Source organism: Lolium rigidum, chromosome 7 (genome assembly GCF_022539505.1).
Source record: "Lolium rigidum isolate FL_2022 chromosome 7, APGP_CSIRO_Lrig_0.1, whole genome shotgun sequence".
NCBI lineage: Eukaryota > Viridiplantae > Streptophyta > Magnoliopsida > Poales > Poaceae > Lolium > Lolium rigidum.
This window is the reverse complement of record NC_061514.1, coordinates 190,886,775-190,899,518: the sequence shown is the minus strand read 5'-3', so window position 1 is coordinate 190,899,518 and position 12,744 is coordinate 190,886,775.

Sequence of the window (12,744 nt, the reverse complement as noted above, 5' to 3'; positions counted from 1 at the left end):
CTCTCTTCTCGTATCTCTCTTTGCTTAAAAGCTTTTTCTCTTTTGTATATGGTGGCACTTGCACTCGTTTGTATCTTTGGTGGCACTTGGACACTTGTATATGTATGGGCGTATGGATGTATGGATGTATGGTGCTACTCGCACTCTTTTTTGTGTTTTTGGGGCTTGTTCACGCACTATGTTAGCGTTAGCCTCGCTTTTTCTATCTTGCCACACGAGTGTTTGCTTGGGTGCCTAACTCAACACGACACACACCTCACAATGCGGGGCCACGTGCAATGTCTCGCAACACTAGACAAGCAATGCTCGATGGGATAGATCGCAAAAGGAAGAGGGGTTACAAGGTGACAGCTGCAAGTTATACCTGCGATGGTGGTGGTGGTGGTGGTGGTGGTGGAGATCGCCGGATGTCGAGGTCGAAGGAGGGCGCGAGGATGCGCCCGGTGCGGGGCCCGGTTGGACCGGCGCCTGGACCGGCTGTCCGGTTTCCGCCCGGTCGACCGGGTTCATGCTTCGGCTCGTCCGGTCTGTGGCCCGGTTGACCGGGTTCTGTGCTGGCTTGTCCGGTCTATGGCCCGGTTGACCGGGTTCGAAACCGGGTTTCACGATTTGGAGCTTTCTCTCTCCTGTTCTTCCCCAAACCAAAACCAAATCGACCAAATCGAAGGGAAACGATGGAATTGGAGGCTCAAAGTTGGGGAAATAGTAGATCAAGCACAACAACACCAAATCCACGGACCAAAACCACTCAAAACGCAACCAAATCACAGATCGGTCAAGAGGCAATTTGGGGCTATTTTTGGGGATTTTTTGGAAAATTTTCTAGGGACGAAATTGGGTGGGTGGAGGGTCAAATCCGCTGAAACCAAAGGCTGCTGATACCATATGATGAGGTCTAAGACCCCGTTTGTGGCCCGATCTTGCGGTTGACCCGAAATCCAAGGAGGGAGAGAGGGAGAGCGCGAAGAACACGATGAACACGAAGAACACGAAGAACTCACGCACGCACACCAACCCGATACAATCGATACTTACCCCCGTGGCTCGATGGACCACGCCAATAGAATCAACCCGGGAGAGACGCACGGTAGAATCCCGGAGTGAGAGATCGGTGAGGGAGATGAATCAAGGAGTGGGAGAGAGAGTGGGTAGCACTAGAATCTCACACTCACAAATCCAATCATCCAACAAGGGTAGCCTTGATACAAAGGGGATGGAACCCTAGGGAGACAAAGCTCAAATCCATGTCTAAGCCTAAATCTTGTCTAAAGAGGTAAGGGGGTGCCTTGGGTCTATATATAGGCATACAAGGCCAGCAAGGGCGAACAGTACGCGAATGGATAAGTTAAGGCAGTTTGGTGGGTCATTCCCGTCGAGATCCGGTTTGGGGTCCGGTCGACCGGGCCTGTGACCGGGCTGTGCGGTCAAGGGTCCGGTCGGCCGACGGCTGTGGACCGGGCTGTCCGGTCAGGGGTCCGGTCGACCGGTCGGAAACCGGGAAACTGCGAGGTTTCCGGTCTTCGCCGTACGAGGGAGCTGCGCCGGTTGGGCGCCCGGTTGACCGGGCCTGGGACCGGATGGCCCGGTTGTGGGTCCGGTCCGGCCGGGTCCTGGACCGGCCAGGCCGGGCCTCTTCCTCCCGCCCTCTTCTTCCTCTTCCTTCTTCTCTTCTTCCTTGCACCATGGGAGTTCCTTCTCTCTTGGTCCTTGTCGATGTCGGCACCTATAGACACAATGATGATAGGCATGAGGTAGCATACCATTCACGTTGGTGTTGAGGTCGACCATAGAGAGGAAAGGGTTCACCTTGACATATATAGCGGGGGTTTGTGTTGTTGGTCCACTTGTGGGACTCCTTGGCCATGGTGTAGCGTCGACGATAGGCGGGGCTGCACTTGACGGTCTTGAGGTGGAGGTGTCCGAAGGCCACCCCGCATCATTTGGTTTGGACCCGGTGTCCTGTGACACCTGCAGGCTGAACCTAGGTCCGCCCCTGCCCATCCCACAAGGGACGCTCCGGGCACGCCGGACACAACGAAAAGCGAGGCGAATCGACGCAGGCCCGACGCGTCAGCGGCTCGGAAGGCTAAAACCCCGTCACCTACCTTTGGTCAAGCGACGTTAATGGCGTCCCTGTTTTCCCAGGCGACGCAGGGACGCGTCTCGTCGTGCAAGGCCGCGTGGCCGTCCGCGCCGGCGTTATTGCGTGCAACCACCCGGCCACGCCGCCGCTGTTTTAAGACGCCCTGCAGTTCTCACCGCTCACAAACCTTCTCGTCGCCGCCGCCTCCCCCCTCCCAGATCTTCTACTCGCCGCTCCAAAATGTCGAGCTCGTCCTCCCGCAAGATCGCCGCGGCGAACGGCTTCGGCCGCGGCAGCCTCACCGTGCTGGAGGCGTGGGCGCTGTACCACGCCCGGTATCCAGTCCCGCCGGACATGTGGCTGCCAAGCAGCGGCGGCTGGAAGATGGTCGTGAACGGCATTGCGTCCCGCCGCCGCCGAAGCCGGGCACGGAGCAATGGAGGGACGTCATCAAGGCCCGGCGGGCTCAACTCACCGCCGAGGAGCGGTTGGATCCGACATGGGCGGCCAAGGACAACGACGCCTAGTGGACGATGATGGCGTGTAACTCACACGTTCGTTGGGAACCCCAAGAGGAAGGTATGATGCGCACAGCAGCAAGTTTTCCCTCAGAAAGAAACCAAGGTTTATCGAACCAGGAGGAGCCAAGAAGCACGTTGAAGGTTGATGGCGGCGGGATGTACTGCGGCGCAACACCAGAGATCCTGGCGCCAACGTGAACCTGCACAACACAACCAAAGTACTTTGCCCCAACGAAACAGTGAGGTTGTCAATCTCACCGGCTTGCTGTAACAAAGGATTAACCGTATTGTGTGGAAGATGATTGTTTGCAGAGAAAACAGTAAAACAAGTATTGCAAGCAGATTTGTATTTCGAGTATTAAAGAATGGACCGGGGTCCACAGTTCACTAGAGGTGTCTCTCCCATAAGATAAAAGCATGTTGGGTGAACAAATTACGGTCGGGCAATTGACAAATAGAGAGAGCATAACAATGCACATACATGTCATGATAAGTACAGTGAGATTTAATTGGGCATTACGACAAAGTACATAGACCGCCATCCAACTGCATCTATGCCTAAAAAGTCCACCTTCAGGTTATCATCCGAACCCCTTCCAGTATTAAGTTGCTAACAACAGACAATTGCATTAAGTATGGTGCGTAATGTAATCAATAACTACATCCTCGGACATAGCATCAATGTTTTATCCTAGTGGCAACAGCACAACACAACCTTAGGGGTTTCTGTCACTCCCCCAGGTGTCAATGCAGGCATGAACCCACTATCGAGCATAAATACTCCCTCTTGGAGTTACTAGCATCAACTTGGCCAGAGCCTCTACTAATAACGGAGAGCATGCAAGATCATAAACAACACATAGGTAATAACTTGATAATTAACATAACATGGTATTCTCTATCCATCGGATCCCGACAAACACAACATAGAATATTACAGATAGATGATCTTGATCATGTTAGGCAGCTCACAAGATCCAACAATGAAGCACAATGAGGAGAAGACAACCATCTAGCTACTGCTATGGACCCATAGTCCAGGGGTGAACTACTCACTCATCACTCCGGAGGCGACCATGGCGGTGTAGAGTCCTCCGGGAGATGAATCCCCTCTCCGGCAGGGTGCCGGAGGAGATCTCCGGAATCCCCGAGATGGGATTGGCGGCGGCGGCGTCTCTGGAAGGTTTTCCGTATCGTGGTTTTTTCGCAGGGGTTTCGCGACGGAGGCTTTAAGTAGGCGGAAGGGCGGAGTCGGAGGGCTGACGAGGGGACCACACCATAGGGCGACGCGGGCCCCCTCTGGCCGCGCGGCCCTATGGTGGCGGCGCCTCATCGCCCCACTTCGTATCCCTTTCGGTCTTCTGGAAGGTTCGTGGCAAAATAGGCCCCTGGGTCTTGATTTCGTCCAATTCCGAGAATATTTCGTTACTAGGATTTACGAAACCAAAAACAGCGAGAAAACAGAGAATCGGCACTTCGGCATCTTGTTAATAGGTTAGTTCCGGAAAATGCACGAATATGACATAAAGTGTGCATAAAACATGTAGGTATCATCAATAATATGGCATGGAACATAAGAAATTATCGATACGTCGGAGGCGTATCGGCATCCCCAAGCTTAGTTCTGCTCGTCCCGAGCGGAGTAAAACGATAACAATGATAATTTCTGAAGTGACATGCCATCATATCCTTGATCATACTATTTGTAAACATATGTAATGAATGCAGCGATCAAAACAATGGTAATGACATGAGTAAACAAGTGAATCATAAAGCAAAGACTTTTCATGAATAGTACTTCAAGACAAGCATCAATAAGTCTTGCATAAGAGTTAACTCATAAAGTAATAAATCAAAGTAAAGGTATTGAAGCAACACAAAGGAAGATTAAGTTTCAGCGGTTGCTTTCAACTTGTAACATGTATATCTCATGGATAATTGTCAACATAGAGTAATATAACAAGTACAATATGCAAGTATGTAGGAATCAATGCACAGTTCACACAAGTGTTTGCTTCTTGAGGTGGAGAGAGATAGGTGAACTGACTCAACATAAAGGTAAAGAGAATGGTCCTTCAAAGAGGAAAGCATCGATTGCTATATTTGTGCTAGAGATTTTATTTTAAAAACATGAAACAATTTTGTCAACGGTAGTAATAAAGCATATGAGTTATGTAAATTATATCTTACAAGTTGCAAGCCTCATGCATAGTATACTAATAGTGCCCGCACCTTGTCCTAATTAGCTTGGACTACCTGGATCTTTGCAATGCACATGTTTTAACCAAGTGTCACAATGGGGTACCTCCATGCCGCCTGTACAAAGGTCTAAGGAGAAAGCTCGCATTTTGGATTTCTCGCTTTTGATTATTCTCAACTTAGACATCCATACCGGGACAACATGGACAACAGATAATGGACTCCTCTTTAATGCATAAGCATGTGGCAACAATTATTATTCTCATATGAGATTGAGGATATATGTCCAAAACTGAAACTTCCACCATGATTCATGGCTTTAGTTAGCGGCCCAATGTTCTTCTCTAACAATATGCATGCTCCAACCATTAAGGTGGTAGATCTCTCTTACTTCGGACAAGACGGACATGCATAGCAACTCACATGATATTCAACAAAGGGTAATTGATGGCGTCCCCAGAAAACATGGTTATCGCACAACAAGCAACTTAATAAGAGATAAAGTGCATAAGTACATATTCAATACCACAATAGTTTTTAAGCTATTTGTCCCATGAGCTATATATTGCAAAGGTGAATGATGGAATTTTAAAGGTAGCACTCAAGCAATTTACTTTGGAATGGCGGATAAATACCATGTAGTAGGTAGGTATGGTGGACACAAATGGCATAGTGGTTGGCTCAAGTATTTTGGATGCATGAGAAGTATTCCCTCTCGATACAAGGTTTAGGCTAGCAAGGTTATTTGAAACAAACACAAGGATGAACGGTGCAGCAAAACTCACATAAAAGACATATTGTAAACATATAAGAATCTACACCGTCTTCCTTGTTGTTCAAAACTCGATACTAGATGTTATCTAGACTCTAGAGAAACCAAATATGCAAACCAAATTAGCAAGCTCTAAGTGTTTCTTCATTAATGGGTGCAAAGTATATGATGCAAGAGCTTAAACATGAGCACAACAATTGCCAAGTATCAAATTATCCAAGACATTTTAGAGTTACTACATGTAGTATTTTCCAATTCCAACCATATAACAATTTAACGAAGAAGAAACTTCGTCATGAATACTATGAGTAGAGCCTAAGGACATACTTGTCCATATGCTACAGCGGAGCGTGTCTCTCTCCCACAAAGTGAATGCTAGGATCCATTTTATTCAAACAAAACAAAAACAAAAACAAACCGACGCTCCAAGCAAAGTGCATAAGATGTGACGGAATAAAAATATAGTTTCGGGGGAGGAACCCGATAATGTTGTCGATTAAGAAGGGGATGCCTTGGGCATCCCCAAGCTTAGACGCTTGAGTCTTCTTATAATATGCAGGGGTGAACCACCGGGGCATCCCCAAGCTTAGAGCTTTCACTCTCCTTGATCATATTGTATCATAATCCTCTCTTGATCCTTGAAAACTTTCTCCACACCAAACTCGAAACAACTCATTAGAGGGTTAGTGGACAATAAAAAATTAACATGTTCAGAGGTGACACAATCATTCTTAACACTTCTGGACATTTCATAAAGCTACTGGACATTAATGGATCAAAGAAATTCATCCAACATAGCAAAAGAGGCAATGCGAAATAAAAGGCAGAATCTGTCAAAACAGAACAGTCCGTAAAGATGGATTTTATTAGGCCACCAGACTTGCTCAAATGAAAATGCCCAAATTGAATGAAAGTTGCGTACATATCTGAGGATCATGCACGTAAATTGTCTTAATTTTCTGAGCTACCTACAGGGAGGTAGACACAGATTCGTGACAGCAAAGAAATCTGGAACTGCGCAGTAATCCAAATCTAGTACTTACTTTACTATCAAAGACTTTACTTGGCACAACAAAACTCAAAACTAAGATAAGGAGAGGTTGCTACAGTAGTAAAAAACTTCCAAGACTCAAATATAAAACAAAAATACTGTAGTAAAAACATGGGTTGTCTCCCATAAGCGCTTTTCTTTAACGCCTTTCAGCTAGGCGCAGAAAGTGTAAATCAAGTGTTATCAAAAGGTGGTGCATTGATATCATAAGCTCCCCCATTTGCAGTGGTACTAGGGGCTTTGTCAATTTTAGGCCTATAATAATATTTCTTTGGTTTAGGCACTTTAGAGGCATACATAAACTTTTGCTCCTTTCCCACATAAGCTTTCTCTCTAAACTGTAAAGATGAAAAGGTTGAACCCAAGGTTCCCATAGCTTTTTCAAGTTTGCCAATCCTATTAATTTGATTATCATGGTCAACACAAGTTCCTAGGACACTAATTCTTTCATAAATTACTCCTAAGGATTTATCAAGTTTATCAGTTTTAACAAGTAACATCTCCAACTTAGTTTCAACACTAAAAAATTTCTCTATGGTTTCCAATTTTTTCATAACATCCTCAAGGAAGGTTTCAATTTTAATTTCATTAACAGGCGGTGTTCCAAATAAACTCTCAATAATGCAACTAGCTTCTAAAGCGGGAGCACCTAGGAAGTTACCTCCCGCGAGACAATCAAGAACATATCTATTCCAGCTAGAGATACCAACATAAAAATTCCTGAGTAGGATAGTGGTGGAGTGTTTCTTAGTGCACCTATTATGGGCATCACTAATTCTATACCAAGCATCTTTTAAACATTCTCCTCTTTGTTGCTTAAATGAACGAACTTCAACTTCAGGATTACTCATTTTAGCAGTAGTAAATAAAACAAACTAGATAAAGTAAATGCAAGTAAACTAATTTTTTTGTGTTTTTGATATAGAAAACAAGACAGTAAATAAGGTAAAACTAGCAACTAATTTTTTTGTGTTTTGATATAATGCAGCAAACAAAGTAGTAAATAAAATAAAGCAAGACAAAAACAAAGTAAAGAGATTGAGAAGTGGAGACTCCCCTTGCGACGTGTCTTGATCTCCCGGCAACGGCGCCAGAAAAAGAACTTGATGGCGTGTAACTCACACGTTCGTTGGGAACCCCAAGAGGAAGGTATGATGCGCACAGCAGCAAGTTTTCCCTCAGAAAGAAACCAAGGTTTATCGAACCAGGAGGAGCCAAGAAGCACGTTGAAGGTTGATGGCGGCGGGATGTAGTGCGGCGCAACACCAGAGATCCCGGCGCCAACGTGGAACCTGCACAACACAACCAAAGTGCTTTGCCCCAACGAAACAGTGAGGTTGTCAATCTCACCGGCTTGCTGTAACAAAGGATTAACCGTATTGTGTGGAAGATGATTGTTTGCAGGAAAACGAGTAAAACAAGTATTGCGAGCAGATTTGTATTTCAAGTATTAAAGAATGGACCGGGGTCCACAGTTCACTAGAGGTGTCTCTCCCATAAGATAAAAGCATGTTGGGTGAACAAATTACGATCGGGCAATTGACAAATAGAGAGAGCATAACAATGCACATACATGTCATGATAAGTACGAGTGAGATTTAATTGGGCATTACGACAAAGTACATAGACCGCCATCCAACTGCATCTATGCCTAAAAAGTCCACCTTCGAGGTTATCATCCGAACCCCTTCCGGTATTAAGTTGCTAACAACGGACAATTGCATTAAGTATGGTGCGTAATGTAATCAATAACTACATCCTCGGACATAGCATCAATGTTTTATCCTAGTGGCAACAGGCACAACACAACCTTAGGGGTTTCGTCACTCCCCCGGTGTCAATGCAGGCATGAACCCACTATCGAGCATAAATACTCCCTCTTGGAGTTACTAGCATCAACTTGACCAGAGCCTCTACTAATAACGGAGAGCATGCAAGATCATAAACAACACATAGGTAATAACTTGATAATTAACATAACATGGTATTCTCTATCCATCGGATCCCGACAAACACAACATAGAGTATTACAGATAGATGATCTTGATCATGTTAGGCAGCTCACAAGATCCAACAATGAAGCACAATGAGGAGAAGACAACCATCTAGCTATTGCTATGGACCCATAGTCCAGGGGTGAACTACTCACTCATCACTCCGGAGGCGACCATGGCGGTGTAGAGTCCTTCGGGAGATGAATCCCCTCTCCGGCAGGGTGCCGGAGGAGATCTCCAGAATCCCCCGAGATGGGATTGGCGGCGGCGGCGTCTCTGGAAGGTTTTCCGTATCGTGGTTTTTTCGCAGGGGTTTCGCGGCGGAGGCTTTAAGTAGGCGGAAGGGCGGAGTCGGAGGGCTGACGAGGGGCCCACACCATAGGGCGGCGCGGGCCCCCTCCGGCCGCGGCCCTATGGTGGCGGCGCCTCGTCGCCCACTTCGTATCCCTTTGGTCTTCCGGAAGGTTCGTGGCAAAATAGGCCCCTGGGTCTTCATTTCGTCCAATTCCGAGAATATTTCGTTACTAGGATTTCTGAAACCAAAAACAGCAGAAAACATCAACTGGCACTTCGGCATCTTGTTAATAGGTTAGTTCCAGAAAATGCACGAATATGACATAAAGTGTGCATAAAACATGTAGGTATCATCAATAATATGGCATGGAACATAAGAAATTATCGATACGTCGGAGGCGTATCATACGACGTACTTCAAATCGAAGTACGACATCGAGATGTACAGCACCGACGGGCTCGTCGGCGGCCCCAACAGCTGGAACAAGGACGGCCGCGCCCTGTTCTAGGGCGTTCCGGGGCGCACCCTCGAGAACGTCATCCACGGCATCCGCAACGGCGCTCCAAGGTTGGAGATGCCGTCGTCACCGCCGCCGTCTCCTCAATGGCAGCCGAGGAGGACGATGTACTCGTCCTTCTCGCACTCTTCTTCCTCAGGACCGGCGCGATCGACGCCGTCCTCGTCGTACCGGTCGGCGCCCTACACCGTCCCCAAACGGGAGGTGAAGGAGGAGTCGGCGACGCCCGTCAACACGAGGCGTGGCGGCAGCGGCAGCCGGCGTCAGCAAGTGAGGCGCGGCGGCGCCCTCCTCATCCCGAAGCCGGAGGTGAAGGAGGAGCCGAAGGAAACATCGCAGGCGGTGCTGCTGGTGGAGTACGAGCGGCAGCAGCGGCTCATCGCCAGCAGCGACGACCCCGAGGACTGCCCAGGGCTGCGGGCGGCGTTCTTGGCGTCCATGAACGACAAGGACGCCTGGAGGGGCGACCTCGACGCGGCGATCGCCATGTCCATCCGCGACTCCGGCAAGCCGCTGGTGGACCTCACCGACGACGGCGAGGCAGGACCAAGCGGCTTGGTGAAGGACGAGCCCGTCGACGAGTGCGTCAAGCAGGAGGTCGTCACCGACGACATGTACAACTTCCACCAGTACTACGACGCCTCCGGCCGCCGCAAGTACTTCTAGATTAGGTTTAGTTTAAATTTAGTCAAATTTCGTTCGAATCTATGTAATATATGGCAAGTTTGGATGAATCTCTAAGTTTAAAATTTGCGAAATTTTGTTTGGGGGATGCGACTGGGGAGCGACGTCCCCCAAACGCGGCACGAACGAAACATGTCCCCCAAACGCTCAATCCGGTGGGGCTTGGGGGACGCTTTGGAGGACGCGGCTGAAGATGCTCTAATACTCGTCAGCAGCAGTATGAAAAATCTTATAAGTAAAACAATTTGCAAAGTTTTGGATGATCATCATCAGGCATTCAATCTATAGCTAGATTCTCGTCCTGAACATTTGACTTCAAATGTGGACTTTTCTCTTGACCAGCGCTAGTCACCAGCCAGACGGAACGTAGAAAAAAGTCACCATCATAGCATGTATGGTCCTTGCCATAGAAAACCTGGCGCACATGTAACTGTTTTCTCGCAACATCGGTACAACATTTTCTCCGGTGATCATGTCCCAAAAGAATTGCAACATTCAAACATGTCTGCAAGATAAAATTGTTGGCACAAAATGGTCGACATAGATGTGGCATAAAGCGAAACACATGCGACATACAGAAAAATACAAACACATGCAACATAAGTTCAACCTTTCCTTCCTAACAAAAGTTCAAAATATTTTCAATATGTGTCTCATGGGCACACAGAAGAAAACACCATGCAAACTTGCACCGTGTCCAAACATTGTGTGCAACATAATATTCAGTGACCTCTCACCAGCCACAGTGGAGGCACCAACCTCGCCGATTCTTGTTCTTCGGAGCACCATCAAGCTGCATCAGATGACCGCGGACCCATTCAACTTGTCATACGTCAATCCCAAGCTCGGCGATGCCAAACCGAGCTCGTAATGAAGTTATTAGTGGTGTTCACGGGAGAATGGTGTTGATAGAGGGTTTGGTGTTACAGGACACTAGGAAGCATTGGCACGGCGACACGCCGTGCCCGTAGGGTTATCATGAGGAGATTAAGAAAAATAGTAACATTTAGAAGAGGCGATAGATAATGTAATTTTTTGTGTCAAAATAGTTGTGAAAGAAGATAGTGTTATTCTCGTAAGGTGTTTGTGAGAATAAAATGTATTAATATCATTTTCGAATAGAAGATACGATAAATAGTGGAGTATTTTGTTTCCCGCAGTTGCCATAGTAGAACCATCAAGGTACTATAGAAGAAGGCAACTACACATGGAGGGAAAGGCGATCGTGAGGCGATTAACGAAAGGTATTAATATCATTTTCAAATAGAAGAGACGGCAAATAGTGGAGTATTTTATTTCTCGCAGTTACCATAGTAGAACCATGAAGGTAATATAGAAGAAGGCAACTACAGATGGAGAGTTACCATCGGCAAATTATTGCTAAATATTATTGCCCGTGCATATTTAAAAATTACCGATGAAGATTGCTCCTTGTGCAACTTTGAAAATTAATGGTAAGAAAATACCACCGCTGAAGAATTACATGTCGTCGAAAAACCGGTGTTAAATAATTACTGTAGGGAAAATTATTATTTGGGACAGATGATGTGCGTCGAATAACCTAGCACGCCGCTGAAAGATTAATGTCGAATAATCACAGCTAAGGTGAACGACAAAATACCTTCGAAGTTACAATGGTGAAACTACAATGGGAAAATGTATCAAAGAATAGAAAAATAAAAAAGTTGTTGTCAGAGAATTACTCACTATAGAGGAGGTACCTTGGGGTAATTACCGGTGGGACATTACAGCCAGCCGGGAAGTTACCTCGAAAATTTACTATCAAGAGCAAAAGGAGAGAAACGGAAAAAATGGTCGAAGAGTATTGTTGGAGAATTTCTCATCATCAAGGAGGTAATGTGGGGTAACAACCGGTAGAAATTTATACACGGAAAGTTACCTTTGGAAGTTACCGCTAGAGAATAAAAGGAGAGAAATGTAAAAAAACATATATTATTTTTCAGCAAAAGTTGACGGGGCGGCAGTTGATTGGTAGAAAATGATGGCTCTCCAGTACCCATACGGTGGAGCATTGTGAGCAATATATATTCACATAATGGTTGCACGATATATTTTGTCTGATGTGTATTTTCTAATGCATGTAGTAAGATGAGAAATTTACAGGTTAACAAAAAGTTATGCATCGTTGAAGATTGAGAGTATGGAATCCACCTAGGAAAACTATAGTTGGAAAATTGTGTTAGAGAAATACTATCTAAAGGTAAGTTTATGGTTGATAGCCAACGATAAATTACGACCATAAAGTGACGTAGGCTCGAAGAATTATCGTTGGGTAACTACCGCTTGAAATTTACGGCTAGAAAGTTGTGTCGGAAATAACCATCGGGTAATTAAAAGAGCTGAAAAATATCACCGTAGAAGTAGATAACTACCATCGGAAAGCTACGGCAAAAAAAATTATCGAATCGAGTTGTGTCAAAGATTATGGCGGAAAAGTTATGCCGGAAAATTACAATCAACTATTTTTTTTTAAAGGAGCTAAAAATATACAGTCTACAAATTATGAGCATAAATATGTGTCAACAAATTACCGAAGGGACGTAAAAAAGATATGTATATAACTTTGTTTGAGATGTAGACATAGTTAGCTACAGTAGAAGTAGGTAA